Genomic DNA, 15,172 nt, shown 5'->3' with positions numbered 1-15,172 from the left:
AGTTTATTTTGTCTTACAGTTTAAGATTTAACCCAAGATCAGCCAACTCCATTGCCCTGGGCTCAAGGTAAGGCAGAACATCATGGCAGAAGGGTGTGGTGAAGAAGATGCTCAGAACATGGCAGCCAGGAAGTAAGGGGAGGGAAGGGGCACAAGGAGCACTCCCCCAGTGACCCACATCCTCCAATCATGCTCCACCCGCCTACAGTTACCACCCCATCCATTCAAACCAGGATGGACAGTTTAGGTTACAGCTCTCACAGTTCAATCACTTCCTCTCCAAACATTCCTGCATTAACACAGGAGATTTGGGGGACGCCTTCTATCTAAACCATAAAATTCCACCTCTGAACCCCAAAACTCACGTCTATCTCACACTGCAAAATACACTTAGTCCATCTCTGAGAGACCCCATAATCTTAGCAGTTCCAGCACTGCTCAAAAGTTCAAGTACAAAGTCTCCTCTAAGAATCAAGGCAAACTCTTGGCTGTGAGCCCCATTAAAAATCAAAGCAAATTATCAGCTTTGCGCAGTGGCAGTATCGTAGCCAATGAGGTTTATCCGAGGCGCGATTATTGCTAATTGAAAACTTTTCCCAAAAATCAAACCAAATTATACATATCCAATATACAGGTGGTACAGAATAAACATTTCCATTCCAAAAGGGAGGAATGGGTGCATAGAAAGAAGGGATGAGGTCGAAGCAAGACCAAAACCCAGGTAGGCAAACAGGTCCTATAACTCCACACACTCCACACGGCATCTAGGACACATGGTGGTGAGATGTGCTCTCTAAAGGGTTTGGGCTGACCTGCCCCTTTGGTCTTGCAATTTGCAGCACACCTGGGCTCTCTTTTAGCCTAGCTCTCCCTTCAGCCAGCAGGTTTTTTCATTTTGTTGTTGTTGTTTGGGTTTTGGTTTGGGCAGACAGTCAATGTCACTGACATTTCTTAATTTCTGAGGTCTCCATTCCAACTTTAGCTTCACCTGCACAGCTTCCCTCATCACTCTTGGGACAGCCTACATAAATGCCAGCCCTGCTACACTTTGGTCTACCAGGCCTTCCTTTGAAATCTTGGTGGAAGCTTCCATGACCCTTAATTCCAGCATTTTGTGCTGGTGTCAACCAGCACCACGTGGTTGACACCAAGGTCTGCTGCCAGCTCACACAGTAGCTGAGTTCCCTGGGATTATAGCTGTGAAGCCCCTTCTACATCCTGGAGCCTAAAATGGATGTGGTCTTACAAATTTCTGAGATTCTCTTAAACTATCTCTCCTATTGTCTCTGCAAAGTACTTAGTATCTCTTTTGTGGCCATAATCTCTAACTACAATACCTTCCTTGGCCCCAATTTTACATGCACATTTCTGGCCAAACTGCAAGTTTTTAAAATAATTTAGCTCTGCTTTCTGCTCCCTATTCTCACAGTAAGCCTGATTAAGACCTGCCAGCAAAATCCATACCACTGACTGAATGTGTGCTAATTTGAAATTTCCTCCACCAGATGAATGAATCCATCACTTTTAAATTCAGTGTCCCACAAAGTCATAGGACATGGGAAAAACACAGCCGGTTCTTTGCCAGATTGTAACATGAATAGCTTCTAGTCCAGTTCCCAATAAAGTGCTCATTTCCATCTCAAACCTCACAAACACAGTCTTTATTGTCTGCATTCTGGCCTTCTGAGTTCTTACTAGAATTGCCATTAAGGTCCACTTACAACATTCTAAAGCTTTTCTAGACTGCATCTCCAAACTTTCCCAAACTCCTTCCACAAACCAGTTCCAAAGTCCTCTGAACCACATGGTCAGTTTCGTCACAGCAGAGACCCCACTTTTGGTATCCATTTCTATGTTAGTTAGCTCTGTCTTGCTGTGACCAAAATTCCCAACAAGAACAGTTTGGAGGAAAGAAAGTTTATTTTGGTTCACGGCTTCAGATATTTAGTTCATGGTTGGCCAACTCCATTGTTCTGGTTCAAGGTGACGCAGAACTTCATGGCAGAAGGGTATAGTAGGAAGAGGTGGGTCACCAGGGTTGTGTTCTGGAAGGGTTCGTCTTCCCTGTGGCTCCTTCCCCTTCATCTCTCTTTGTTTCTTGGCCACCCATGAATGAAGCAGCTCTTCTCCCCATTGTCCTTCTGCCATGATGTTCTGCCTCACCTCAGAGCAATGGAGCTGGCCTGCCATGGCCTGAATCTCTGAAACAATGAGCCAAAATAAACTTAGCCTCTTCTAAGTTGTTCTTGTTGGGTATTTTGGTTACAGTCACGGAAAGCTGACTAGCACAATATTGCAAGCACTTAGAATTAACGGGAAGCCTAGAAAAACAGCCCAGGAAAACAGGGAGGGGGAAAGGAAGCTAGGCTGTTGGACTCACGGCTCAAAATGACACCACAGGAACCACTTGGAGAGATCATCCCTCTGGGCACCACAGGACAGAAGACACTGACAGGACACCAGAGCCAGTGCTGGGAACTAAACACCACTGGGGTCACCATGGCCACCATGACCCCTGGGATCCATTGTTGCTGATACCAGAACAAATTCCCCACCTTCTGGCTTCCTTGCATCTCCTGTTCCAGACTCACAGCCCAGGCTGAGGATCTGATTGACCATAACTGGATTATATACCCCGGACTTGCATTCTCAGGAAGGAGGTATATCTCTGGCTTTTTAAAAGCAATTCCAGCCCCCACTGTGGCTCAGAAAGAGCTTTGGATGTTGGGTAGCCAAAATAAAAACTGAAAAACTGCAAGTTGTCCTCCCAGAACAAAAAAAAAATGCTTCTAGATCAATATGGTTCTATGAAAATGCTCAGGTTTCCAAAGTGCTCTAAGCTGGACATCACTCTCACCAAGCTCATTATATTCAATCTCCTGGTTTGTCTTAGTTGGGATTCTTTAAGTTACAAATGACAAAAACTTAAATTAAAAGTATTATGGCATAAAACAAGGAGTGGGGCATTAGCTTAAACAAGCCCCAGCTCACGGGGCTCATCCTCTCTCATTCCTCCCCCGCCCTCCCCCCCCCATATCACCATGGCTCTCCCTGTCATGGTGACAAGGTCCCTGCTTACATCTTCAGGCATGTGTTCTCTCCTCTCAGTGCATGCAGAGAAAGAGACCCTCCCTCTCTCTCCAACTGTGCACACAAGTCCTGGGATGGCATCTCACCTGGCTTTTATGTGTCACTTGCTAAATTAACCACCAAGGACGGTCGGTTTCCACACCTGAAGTCAACTCCACACAAACCAAATGACAGTGAATGCAAGATGGCAATGTCCTCAAGGAAAATTAGGATGCTACTGTCAGAGGGAGAAGGGAAAGGAAGTTGGGTAGGTTAAAACAAGAGCTGTCGGGCTGGGCACGATGGTGCACGCCTGTAATCCCAGTGGCTCAGGAGGTTGAGAGGACCATGAGTTCAAAGCCAGCCTCAGCAAAAGTGAGGTGTTAAGTAACTCAGTGAGACCCTGTCTCTAAATAAAACACAAAATAGGGATGGGGATGTGACTCACTGGTTGAGTGCCTCTGAGTTCAATCCCTAAGACCCACCCCCCATCCCCCCATAAAAAAATGAACAAGAGCTGTCAATTCCAAGAGTCAAATCATAGGCTGCAACAGAGGCTTCTAAAAAGGTTATCATACAATACAAATCAAGTACAGAAACCCCAAGAAATCAGATTTTTTTCCCACTTCCTGGAAGCTTAGTGTTACATCCAGAATATAAAACTGAATGTGTGTCTAAAAAGATAAAAACACAGTTAGATGTAGTAAAATAGGGTATCTTTTGTCTTTGATATACCATTGACATTTAGGGCTACATATTTTTCATTTGGGAGGAGCTATCTTGTGTGCTGTAGGATCTGGTGTGCTGTAGTAGCCTTGGTCTCTACCCACTGGATGCCAATACCACGCATACCTCCAACCCCAGCTGTGAAACCAAAAAGTCTTCAGACATTGCCAAACATTTCCTGGGGGAACAGTCACCTACCAGCTGAAAATCGCCACAGAAGAAGGCATGAGAATGGGGGTGGGGGGGAAGCTTCCAAACACTAACTAGGAAGGGAAACCCAACCCAGTTGGTCCAGCACGGTCCTCTGCAGCCCTGGACCCTGCACAGTTGGAGTCGTGGGCAGAAGAATCTGGTTTCTGGACAGTAGGTGGCAAAGCCAGAGATCTTCTGGTCCTGCTCAAAACCTAGCAGGGACCTGGCCTCCGTGGCACCAGAGTCTCTGCTGCAATTCAAGTTTAACAGAACCAGGAGCCCTACTGCTTAGTGAGCGCCCTCTGCACCCGAGACACCCAATGCTGGCATTCAGGTTCACGATCATCACACCAATGCTCCAATTCAGGGGTTACCTTCATTTTACAGTGGTAGAAACTGGAGCTCTCAGGAATGGAGTAACTGCCCCCCAGAATCACAGTACAATGGCCAGAGCCTGGGACTGAAATCGGTGACAACCAGCCTCCAGGGCCCTCACCTTTTCCAGAACCCATAGAGGCCTCCCTGCATTTCTGCTTCTGATGAAATCCCCACCCAGGCTCCCATGACCTGCAATTTTTTGTCCTGGGTTCTCTTTTCTGTGAGATCTTATTTAATATTTTCTTTCATTCCTCCCCCTGTATCTGTGGATGTCTGATGTGAGAGATTAATCCCTTTATCTCCACAGGCCAAAAACAACAAAGGAAACTAAAAACAGTAATTGCAAGTATTGCTCACCCTCAGATGAATGAGTGTCCTTTACTATTTCTCTTGGAAATCTGGTTGTATCAGAGTTTTGTTTCATGCACTGATTTACAATTGTGGGATTTAAATTTATCATTTTAGAGGACTCAGAGTACAACAAAGGATCATATGCCTGAGACTCAGAGGACCTGGGTTTTCATTTTGGCCCTGCTACAGGTTTGCTGTGTGTCCTTGGGGAAATAATGTATCCTCTCTGAGTCTCATGTTTTCAACTATAAAATTGGGAGCCCAGACTTATTAACCTACAAGGACTCTTCTAGCAATTTGATGAAATTATCAAGTCTAGAATAAATTCCATGACCATTTAAAAAGACTCCGAAATAGAAAAGTCAAGCTGGTTAAGGACAGGTTTCCACCCTGGTCAGATTAGACTGGGTCTCAAATAAGTGGCAAGTGCTCCTTGCAGGGAGGTGACTGGAATAACAGCCGCACCTGACTTTAGCTGTGTTCCATGAGGACAGAGAAGGGGGCGGGGCTGAGTCACCCAAGTCTTGATAGAAATGGTAATTAAAAATGCATGCTCAGGCTGAAGGAGGACACCTAGTGAATAGTGATAGCCCTCGATGTCATCTACCTTGCAGGGCTGACAGGGATCTAGACGGAGGCAGAAGGTGGGGCACAAGCAGGGCCCTGCCAGGGAACACGTAAACAGGGAGCCCAGCTCAGAAGCCCCTCCCCAGCTGACTTTAGGACATAACCACGACACAGCAGCTCCCAGTGTACAAGTAGGGGCAGGTGCTGCGGCCTTCTGTCCCAGAGCCTGCTGGGTCCTGCAGAAGACAGCGACATCACCAAGGCCTGCCGGAAGGCCTGCAGCAGGAGGGGCACCCTGCAGAGATGACAGCATGGCCTGTCACTCCCACCAGAACCAGTGACCTCTGAAGGCAGACGTGGGTGGAGTGGGTGCATGGCTGCTGTCCAGTTGTGTTTTCGTCAAAGTGAGTCTCTAATGGCTCCTCACACCTTAGGAACTAGAAACCCAGCCAGGCACACGCCTGTAATCCCAGCGGCTCAGGAGGCTGAGGCTGGAGGATCGCAAGTTCAAAGCCAACCTCAGCAAAAAGCGAGGCGCTAAGTAACTCAGTGAAATCCTGTCTCTAAATAAAATGCAAAAGAGGGCTGGGGATGTGGCTCGGTGGTCGAGGGCCCCTGAGTTCAATCCCTGCCACACACACACACACACACACACACACACACACACACACCCTGCACCATCTCCCCCCACCCCACCAAAAAAAAGAGAGAGAAGTGGAAACCCAACTGAGCTGCAAGTCACTTGCCTGAGCTTCATGGTGAAGGTGGCTGAAAGGCTACCCCCCTCGGGGGTATTCTGGGCAAGTAGTCTCTTGCTCTTCCTGCCCCTACCATGTGCCATGTTGCCCCCGCCCCCGCCCGGCATCCCGGCATGCTCCATGTGGAAATATGACTCAGGGAACACTGGAAACCACCAAGATCCCCCCTCTGCTCCTCAAGTCCTGGACAAATAGAAAAGTCAAGGTGGGTAAGGACAGGCTTCCACCCTGGTCAGATTGACAAGAGTCACAGTGGAGAGAGGAGGGAGTGGAGGGGACGATTTGGCATGAAGAGAGCCATGTCAGATGGCTCCCACGGGCAAGATATTTGACGGGTATCCTGCCAGCTGGTGGGCCGAGGGCTTCATGGGGAGTGGGGTCATCAGTAAGAGGAGGGAGTAGAAACTTCGGGGGTGGAGGAGTTTGTGCAGTAGGAGTGTGTTGACTGGGAAGAAGGACGACAGCATTCCAAGATGCTGAGACGGTGTTTCCTGTGCCTGGTCACTTTGAGGTTATTGGGAAATGTAATAGCACTATGGACTGTCACTGGGAAAGTTCACAAAAACTTTAAAGTCAGTCGTCGTCACTCCTCAGCATCTTCTAAGGTTTTATGTGCTTGGAAAGTTTCTCTGACCCTTCCAGGCAGAATAAGCATCCCTCACACACTTCACTCATCTTTTCTGTATTACAACCAGAGGGTCTTCATCTGATTTGCTTTTCTATGTACCCCAAGTGTCAGGAACAGTCCCTGGCACATGGAGGAGATTGGCAATGTTCCACTCCCCCCTCCCTCAGCCCTTCTCCCTCCTATTTCCACACCCATTTTCCATCGACTTCCAATATTCTTATTTGGGATTTAAGCAAAAGTCTTCATGAATGAATGAAAGAATGAATAAATGAATGATTTGATCACCCGTCTTCCTATTAAACAGTAGCCCTTTCTAAAAATTATTTCCATACCCTATACCAATGCCTGACACACGGTAGGTGCTAAATAAGCATTTTGGGTTTTTGATTTTTGTTTTTTGTTTTTTTAAATGAGACAAAAGTATCCAACACCAAAGACCAAAAAAAAAAAAAAAGGTTCCATCATCAACTGCAGGCAGTGTTTGCTCTCTGGCTGCCCCAGAAATCCTTTGCTCCCACCCAACACCCCCACCCCACCCCCTCATCCCTCGCCTAAAATCTAGATGAATTCCTGAGTTGTTCTCTCAACAAGCAATACATTCATGTCTTTCCCCTCCAAAAACATGTGTGCAAATCATTTGCTTTGGCTAAAGATCAAGCCAGGCAAATGTCTAGCCCCCTCCAATGGCAGAAAAATAAATACAGGATGGAGTAAGGACACGGCCTAAAGCAGGAGAAAATGTCTACCTCCTTGAGTTCATTTGAGGAGCTTATTTTGTAAGAAATGTGTATTTGTAGAATCATAAATGAGAACTTGCAGACCTCCCAGGCTCCCTACTAATCCCCTCCAGAGGACATGGCTCGCAGGACAGCACCTCCACCACCAAATCTGCATAATAGACATAATTACTATTATTAGGGTGAGTGACAGCAACACTGTCATTAAAAATGTTGCATAATCTTACTTTCTTGTTTTTGCCTATGGTAAATTAAGATCATTTCCATGTCCTCTTGAAAGGATTCAGCTGTCCGGCTTCTCTTTCTCTTCCCATCTCCCTCCCTCCCCTCTGTCCCACTCCCGACTTCCAATATTTTTATTTGGGATTTAAGCAAAAGTCTCCCCCTTGCCCTTTTAATTTTGGGTTGTGACATCTAAGATATGGTCACTACCCTTTATTTAGGAGATCTGGGAGCCATTATTCATCACCATCCACCATGGAGGGCTTGCCCAACTCTCTAGCCTTGTCTTGGAATGACTGCCTTCTGTGGGCTTCCGGTAGGAAACCCACTGGTCACTTTGCACTGAACTCTTGATGTGGCTCCTTGGCACTTGGGAACTGAGCTTTTATTTTCCCCCTACAGAAAATGTGGTATTTATTTATTTTATTTTATTGATTTTATTTTTTTTAATACATGACAGTAGAATGCATTACAATTCTTATTACAGAACTGAGCTTTAAGAGGCCACGTTTCAAATCCATCCAATGGAGAAGCCTGGGGCAAAGGCTAACGGTTTTGCTCTGAAAAGCAGGGAGTCTGAGTGGGAAAGAGCAAGGCCAAATATTAATAAAAAAAACTACAGGCAACTATAAAATCGCCATTTGTGTTCACTGCTTAGTGCTACAATTTCTACAAACCACTACCTTAGTAGCTTAAAATAACAGATTAATTCCACTATAGTTATGGAGGCTTAAAGTCCAAAATCAAGGTGCTGGTCCCCTCAGAAGCAGCGAGAGCAGGATCCTTCCCTGCCTCTCGGCTTCCAGAGGCCTTTGGCAATCCCTGCTGTCCTTTGGCTTTTAAAGGTGTCTCTCCAGTCTCCGCCTGCGCCCTCTCATGACCTCTCTCCTGGTGTGCTTCCGTGTGTCCTCGCCTCTTTTTGGGGCCCATTCTAATCTATATGATCTCATCTTGACTCATCACACCTGCAAAGACCCTACCCCCAAATCCGAAGTTCCACCTGGACATGATTTTGGGAAAGTCACTATTCAACCCAGCCCAGGATTTAAGAAACATAGGAAGAGAAATAGATTTTGAAAATTTTTCCTCTGGATTTCTTCATGTTCCCTTGTATATCTTTCAAACATCACCTGGGAGAGAAGCAATGAATGAATATTGTTGGGTTTGGGTGTACTTTTCTTGTTTAATCCAAAAGTTTCCAAAAAGCGAATTTAAATTTAGAGGCTTCAAAGTTTGTTTTTTTTTTTTTTCCAAGCAATCCTCAATGTTACTTTCAGCCCAGTGTACACATCTCAACAGAAGAGGATTCTTTCCTTCTGGGTGTCCCACCTCCCATACCAGGGACTGCCTTAGAGTGATTCCTCACCTGAGAAAAGGAGGGTTTACCATGAGGACAGCAGAAAGTCCAGGGGCTGGTTGGGTTGGTGGCCCACTCCTGTAATGCCAGTGACTTGAGAGACTGAGTCAGGAGGACCCCAAGTTTGAGGCTAGCCTCAGCAAGTTAGTGAAAGCCTGTCTCAAAATAAAAATAAAAATATGGGCAGGGGATATAACTCAGTGGTAGAGAGCCCCCAGGCTCAATGACCAGTACTGCATAACAAACAAACAAACAACAACAAAATAAAACATTCCAGGGGCTGAAGGGTGTAGGAAAATACCTGAGGCCTTTCAAAGTCTCATTTTAAAGTGACATGAGGCTCCTTTGTATAAATTTCATATAGACTTGTCTTAAACGGGAGTCCAGTCATGGTAACTAAAACTAAGGTTTCTTTCCTTTCTTAAAAGAAATTTGCCATTTCCTGTGTCCATACAATCATGGCAAAAGAAGGCAAGTCAGTTCTCCAGATGTTTCAGGTCCCAGGACCATGTTTAAATGACAAAAACATAAAAATAAACCGAATGAATTTATTTTAAAAAGTAGCACACTGGTTCTCAGTCAGAAGAAGCTTTGCCCCATGTTGGGCCACATCTGCAGACACTTTTCGTTGTCACAACTGGGCATGTGCTGCAGGCACCTGGAGAGCAGGGATGCCACTCACCCTAAGTGCCCAGGATGGTCCTTCTCAGCACAGACTTGTCTGTCCAGCCCCAAACATGAAGAGTTCCAAGGCCAAGGAGCGCAGGTCCAGCGCTTAGAAAATCTCTTTAAAGCCACGCGTTGATCATGTTTCTCTCCTGCTCAAATGGCTGCACATTATCTTTGAGAATTTGAGCTCTTTGGCCTTTCAGACCTTCTAGAACTTTCCCCAAGCTTCCCTTTCCAGCCTTCTCTCTTACTATTGCCCAACACCAACCTGCCTACCCCCACCCTGGGCCTGCACACACACCGCTCAAGGCCTTCACAGCTCTCCCAACTTTAAAAGGTCCATTCCAGCCTCAGCTCTCCACCGCAAACCTTCCCTGTCCTCCAAGGACTGGCCGAGCCCTGCCTCCTCAAAGCTCTCAGGACCCACCCTCTGGCTCCACCACACGTCCCCTCTCCACCTCAGGACACTCCAGGACGCTCTTCTCTTCCTGTCCCACCAAGGTACCAGCTCTTTTCCACCTCTGTCCCCCTGGTTCCTCGAGGGACCAGCTGCACCTTATTCTTAGGTTTCAGCTTAAATGTCATCACTTCAGAAAAGGCCCTCCTGATGTCCCGTTCACTCCCTAAGTTCTCTGTCACCACTTTTGGTTCCTCAGTACTACTTGTCACCATAGAGTATCCTGTCTACTCGCACGCCTAGCTTACTTCTCTCCTGCATTTTTTCTCACACTAGAATATTCATGCAGAGGACAGGAACTTTTCAGCTTGTTCTTCCATATGCCCCAGCCCCTTCACAATCCCATGAGTCGGATTCAAGAAAAGGTTTCAATACTTATTTGTTAAATGAATGAATGAGCACTCTGACTCATACACGGGGGTTTTGTTCCTGAACTCCTGGGGTATCTCTCTCAATCTCAAGAGCAGAGCTGCTTTGCCCTGGAGGAACAGCATCATGCATTAGATGAATAAGTGTCTGCCACACTTTAGTATCTACAGTTTCCTTGTATTTTATTTATTTATTTATTTATTTGGGGGGGGTACTGGGGATTGAACATAGGGGCACTCGATCACGGAGCCACATCCCCAACCCTATTTTGTATTTTATTTAGAGACAGGGTCTCACTGAGTTGCTTAGCATCTCACTGTTGCTGAGGTTGGCTTTGAACTCGCCATCCTCCTGCCTCAGTCTCCGGAGCCGCTGGGATTACAGGCCTGCACCACCACCACTGGCTTTTCCTTGTATTTTAGATTTAGACTCCACAGTAAGCTTGTTTCACAGATAATTCTAAATAGTTGATGGAGGAAACAGGAAGCAGTATTCTGATTGGTTAGTAAACTAACATGTAGGTACTAAATGCTGATGGGGATTTCCCAATTGCTACACTTCTACTATTTGATAGCACTGCTGTACCTCATTTATTATCACTGGGCCTTTATGCTCTTTCTGGGGACAAGTTTCCATTGGTCTTTTTATCAAACTCTACTAGTTCCTTGCTCTGCAAAGATCTGGCCAACAGCCTCTCCACTGCCGTTGGGCTTTGCTCTCTGGGGCAGATGTGAACGAGAATTGGGACTGGACTTGCACAACATTTTCCCATAATTTCCTCCAGTCACCTGGTAGAAAGGCTATCTATCTCCTGCTATTCTCTTTTATCCTATGGTTTTAGAATTTTCAGTTGGGAAAGACACTTACTTAAAGACCATTTCTCCCAGATGCCTTTGCCCTTAGTCATGGGCTGTGAGACAGAGTTCTGGATGGTGGGAGGCCAACAGAAGCTATCTGTGCAGTTTCCTAATGGCACACTTAAAAGATGAGGGCCTTCCCTTTTCCTCTCCTGGCTCAATGTAGACATGGCAGTGCCTGAAATGCAGATGAGGGCAATGTCCAGTGATGGCAGAACAGTGAGACTGAAGGTGACTAGATCAACAACATCATAGCTGCCACGCGGCCCTAATGAGGGGTCAAGACAGTTCCATGCTTTTCTATCTTCTCCACTAAGAAAATCAGCAGCACCATTTTGCCAAATTGAGGTAAAGGAGGAGTATGTGCATATTGCTCAATAAAAACAGGAGAAATTCTAGATGTTGAGCTCATGTGTCCACTATGTTCCTCAGCCAACTCTGCTGTCCAGGCTTCTCTTCATTGACCTTCATTGGCCTTCCAACTTTTTTTTTTTCAGTACCAAGGAGTGAACCAGGGGATGCTCAACCACTGAGCCACATCCCCAGCCCTTTTGATGGTTTTTTTTTTGTTTGTTTTGTTTTGTTTTGTTTTTGTTTGTTTGTTTTTTTATTGATACAGGATCTTGCTAAGTTGCTTAGGACCTATTAAGTTAATGAGGCTGGCTTGCAATCCTCCTGCCTCAGCCTCTCAAGCCTCTGGGATTACAGGTGTGCACCACGATGCCTGGCTGGCCTTCCAACTTTGATCTTGTCCATGGGCACTGCTGAGACTGCACAAAATTATCTGAATAATGGATACCTTGAGAGGCCCTGAACAGGCGTGTCTTCTGCCAGCAGTGCTTTCTGCATTCCCACATGGAATTTGCCCCTTTCCCTTTTCTCAGTTTTCCCTCAGGTTTCGTTTACTGCACCAAGACTGAAGCAGTTCCCTTGGTCCAGCTTTAGAAATGCCCCAGAACATGTGCTCTGAACTTGCTACTGTAGATTGTTTTCAGGTTATTAGAGACCCCTCAAATTTTAACACTCTTTATTGATAGCAGGACTATAGATGATCAGGACTGGGAATGTCACTCAGTGTAGAGTGCTTACGTAGCATGCACCCGGTTCTGGGTTTGATCCCCAACAATGCAAAAATAAATAAATAAATAAAGTTGCATATGATTTCAATGAGGCTAGTGAGGACTAACTAGTCCAGCCTGATGCTGGAGAAGGAAAAGGAGGAGAGGAAGAGGAGGAAGAAAACGAATGATCACAGTGTCCCTAAGCAATCTGAATGGAAGCAGCCAGGTAGGCGGGAAGTCAACTTATCCATGCCACAGGTGTTCGGCACCTGCTCAGGTACTATCCTAGACACTAAGAGTATATCAGTGAATGGACAGATTAGGACCCAGAGATCCCACTTGACTTGGAGGGAGACAGACAAGGAAGAAGAAAAGAAGGAACAGAGGAAAGAAAGAGAGTAGAGAAGAAAAGGGAGAAGAGGAAGAAGAAAAAATAAGCCATTTCAGGTTTTGATAAGAGCACTCAGAAGAAAATACAGAGGGTCAGAGACTCTGACTGAGCTGATCAGAGGCTTAAAGATGCCAGGCCATTCATGGGGATGATGGTCCGGGGAAGGAGGCAACAGAGGCCAGTGCTCTGGGGCAGGAACTCTAGGTGTACTCAGGGGCAAGTAGAAGACCTTTGCTACAGCCACGTGAGTGAGGGGGGGAAAGCATAAAATGGTTCCGCTCATATTCCTTCCAGCCCCTCAAAAGTCCACTCCAAGTGTTGGAAAGATCAGGAAAACAGAAAATGGGAGGCCCACATTTAACCAGTGTTCTTTGCAATAAGAAGAGAGGAAATGAAGGAATCTCTGGAAATCTGGCTTCAGGTTCTGAATGCCCCTGACATGTCACTGTCCCTCAGAGAATACCCTGCCTGCAGAGTTTCTGCGTATTAAGTGTGATCATGACAATAAGTGCTGACAGTCAACAGCAGGACAAAGCTTCACTGTTCGATGTTCAGTATCTAAAACGCATACCTTCTAGCACATGTGGATTCTAAAGCTTCCTTTCACTAAACCTGTATGCTTGATGGAATGATCCATCCTAAAAGCAGGTCTGAACCTTTTAAACCAGAAGATTCTTGCCTTGAACTCCTCCTCCTCCTCTTTTTTTCCCCTGCATTTGTGACCAAAAGCCCAGACAGCCTCAACTCAACTATGAATGATTCAAGACAAGGGATCCAGTCGTGCCTCTGGGATGGATGAGATGGGCTCATGGGACTCTATGTCCTTGGACTTCAGATTGACCTTTGAAATGAACATTACTATCTCAGAGACTGCTGTCAGGCAACTGGGATGTAGATTCTAGAATATACCTTTCTTCTTCTTCTTCTTCTTCTTCTTCTTCTTCTTCTTCTTCTTCTTCTTCTTCTTCTTCCTCCTCCTCCTCCTCCTCCTCCTCCTCCTCCTCCTCCTCCTTCTCCTCCCTCCTCCTCCTCCTCCCTCCTCCTCCCTCCTCCTCCTCCTCTTCTTCTTCTTCTTCTTCTTTAGTCATATGACAACTTATGCCTGTTTCTGTGGCATTCCTCCTATTCTCCTTAATTTCTCAGAAGCTGTTGCTGGCAGGTCCTCAGTCAATTATTTATTCATTCATCAATGGGGGTACCATCATGTACTGGCCATGGTCCCTCCCTTGAAGAAGCTTAAGTCTGGTGGGGAACACAGATACTGAGCAAGGAATTTCTGGTATAAGTGCTAGGGAGGACAAAGTTAGGTCCCTTTGGAAACAGCTATCTAATGTCCAGCTTTGGCCCAGGAGCTCTTGAGAAATTAATTCTATCCTTTGAAGATTGTTCTAGTGAGCCCTGAAGAAATAACAGAAGAACTGGTTTTGCTGCCTGCCTGCCTGCCTGCCTGCATTACGCTATCTCCCTGAGCCTGGCTTCACCTCATCTTTCTTACTCAGAATCAAAATGGACTTTTGAGCAGTGTTAACACAGAACATGGCGGGGTAGTGGAGAGAGCCCAGCATTTGGCCTGAGATGATCTGGGCTCAAATCCCATCTTTGCCTCTGAGAACTCTCTACACACTCTTAGGATAATAACCCCCATCCCCTCTCACAGGGTTATTGTGAGGATCAATGGGATCATTTACATGAAAATGCTTTGCAAACTATAGTGCATTATTCTCATGTCAGCTGCGGTTCCACAAGTCTTAGCATATTCTGGACTTCAGCTTTTCCTGACACTAATATACAGATTCCCGCTATTCTTTTGTGACACCCTTCATTGCATGCCCCTCCTTCCATCTTTTGTTTGTGTGCATATGAAATCCCAGAGATGATGGCTTTCCCTCTCTGCCCCCCTTTAAGGCCTCTCCCTTTCTTCCTTGTGATTTTCTGAAATGGTACAGATAGGGCGTCATTTAAAGCTTCATCACCTTCCTGGTATCTTTCAGAGTCATCCTCAAACCCAAATCTCACATGCCTCTTTTCCACTTGAACAACCTAGAGAACCAGAAAGTTCCTCTTAATCCAGATAAAGATTCTCTCTCTCTTTCAGACTAGGGTCAAGCCAAGATCATTCTGCCCCATTTGGTGGTGGCTCTGGAGGCACTACATGGAAGCCATGGGTCAGAACTCCCTGCAGTGACTGATACAATATTTCAAGCCTTAGCAGCTATTGGTCCTCATGCTCCCAAGTTTTCAGAGCAACCCGAGACCTACCTCAAAATAGGCTTAGTCAACCCGAGAAAGCCTTGCATGCTTGGCTTTGCTGGCTGCCATGTGCTCCTTCGCCGCCTCACCAGGTACCTTGACCTCAGCCTCCCAGGCAGTTTGCAGCAGAATG

The 15,172-nt window shown here is 46.1% G+C and overlaps 2 pseudogenes; both read left to right on the top strand.

Annotated features, from left to right (window-relative positions):
* The first annotated feature begins 522 nt into the window (after window positions 1-522).
* Window positions 523-635, top strand: LOC124099272 (U4 spliceosomal RNA; annotated as a pseudogene).
* A 5,536-nt stretch (window positions 636-6,171) lies between these two features.
* Window positions 6,172-15,172, top strand: part of LOC124099021 (large ribosomal subunit protein uL1-like) — a 47,818-nt pseudogene continuing 38,817 nt past the window's right edge.

This window comes from Marmota monax, unplaced genomic scaffold (genome assembly GCF_021218885.2).
Source record: "Marmota monax isolate L192 unplaced genomic scaffold, Marmota_monax_Labrador192_F-V1.1 WCK01_AAM20220418_F8-fsc00011, whole genome shotgun sequence".
Lineage (NCBI taxonomy): Eukaryota > Metazoa > Chordata > Mammalia > Rodentia > Sciuridae > Marmota > Marmota monax.
This window is presented reverse-complemented; position numbering and strand designations above follow the sequence as displayed.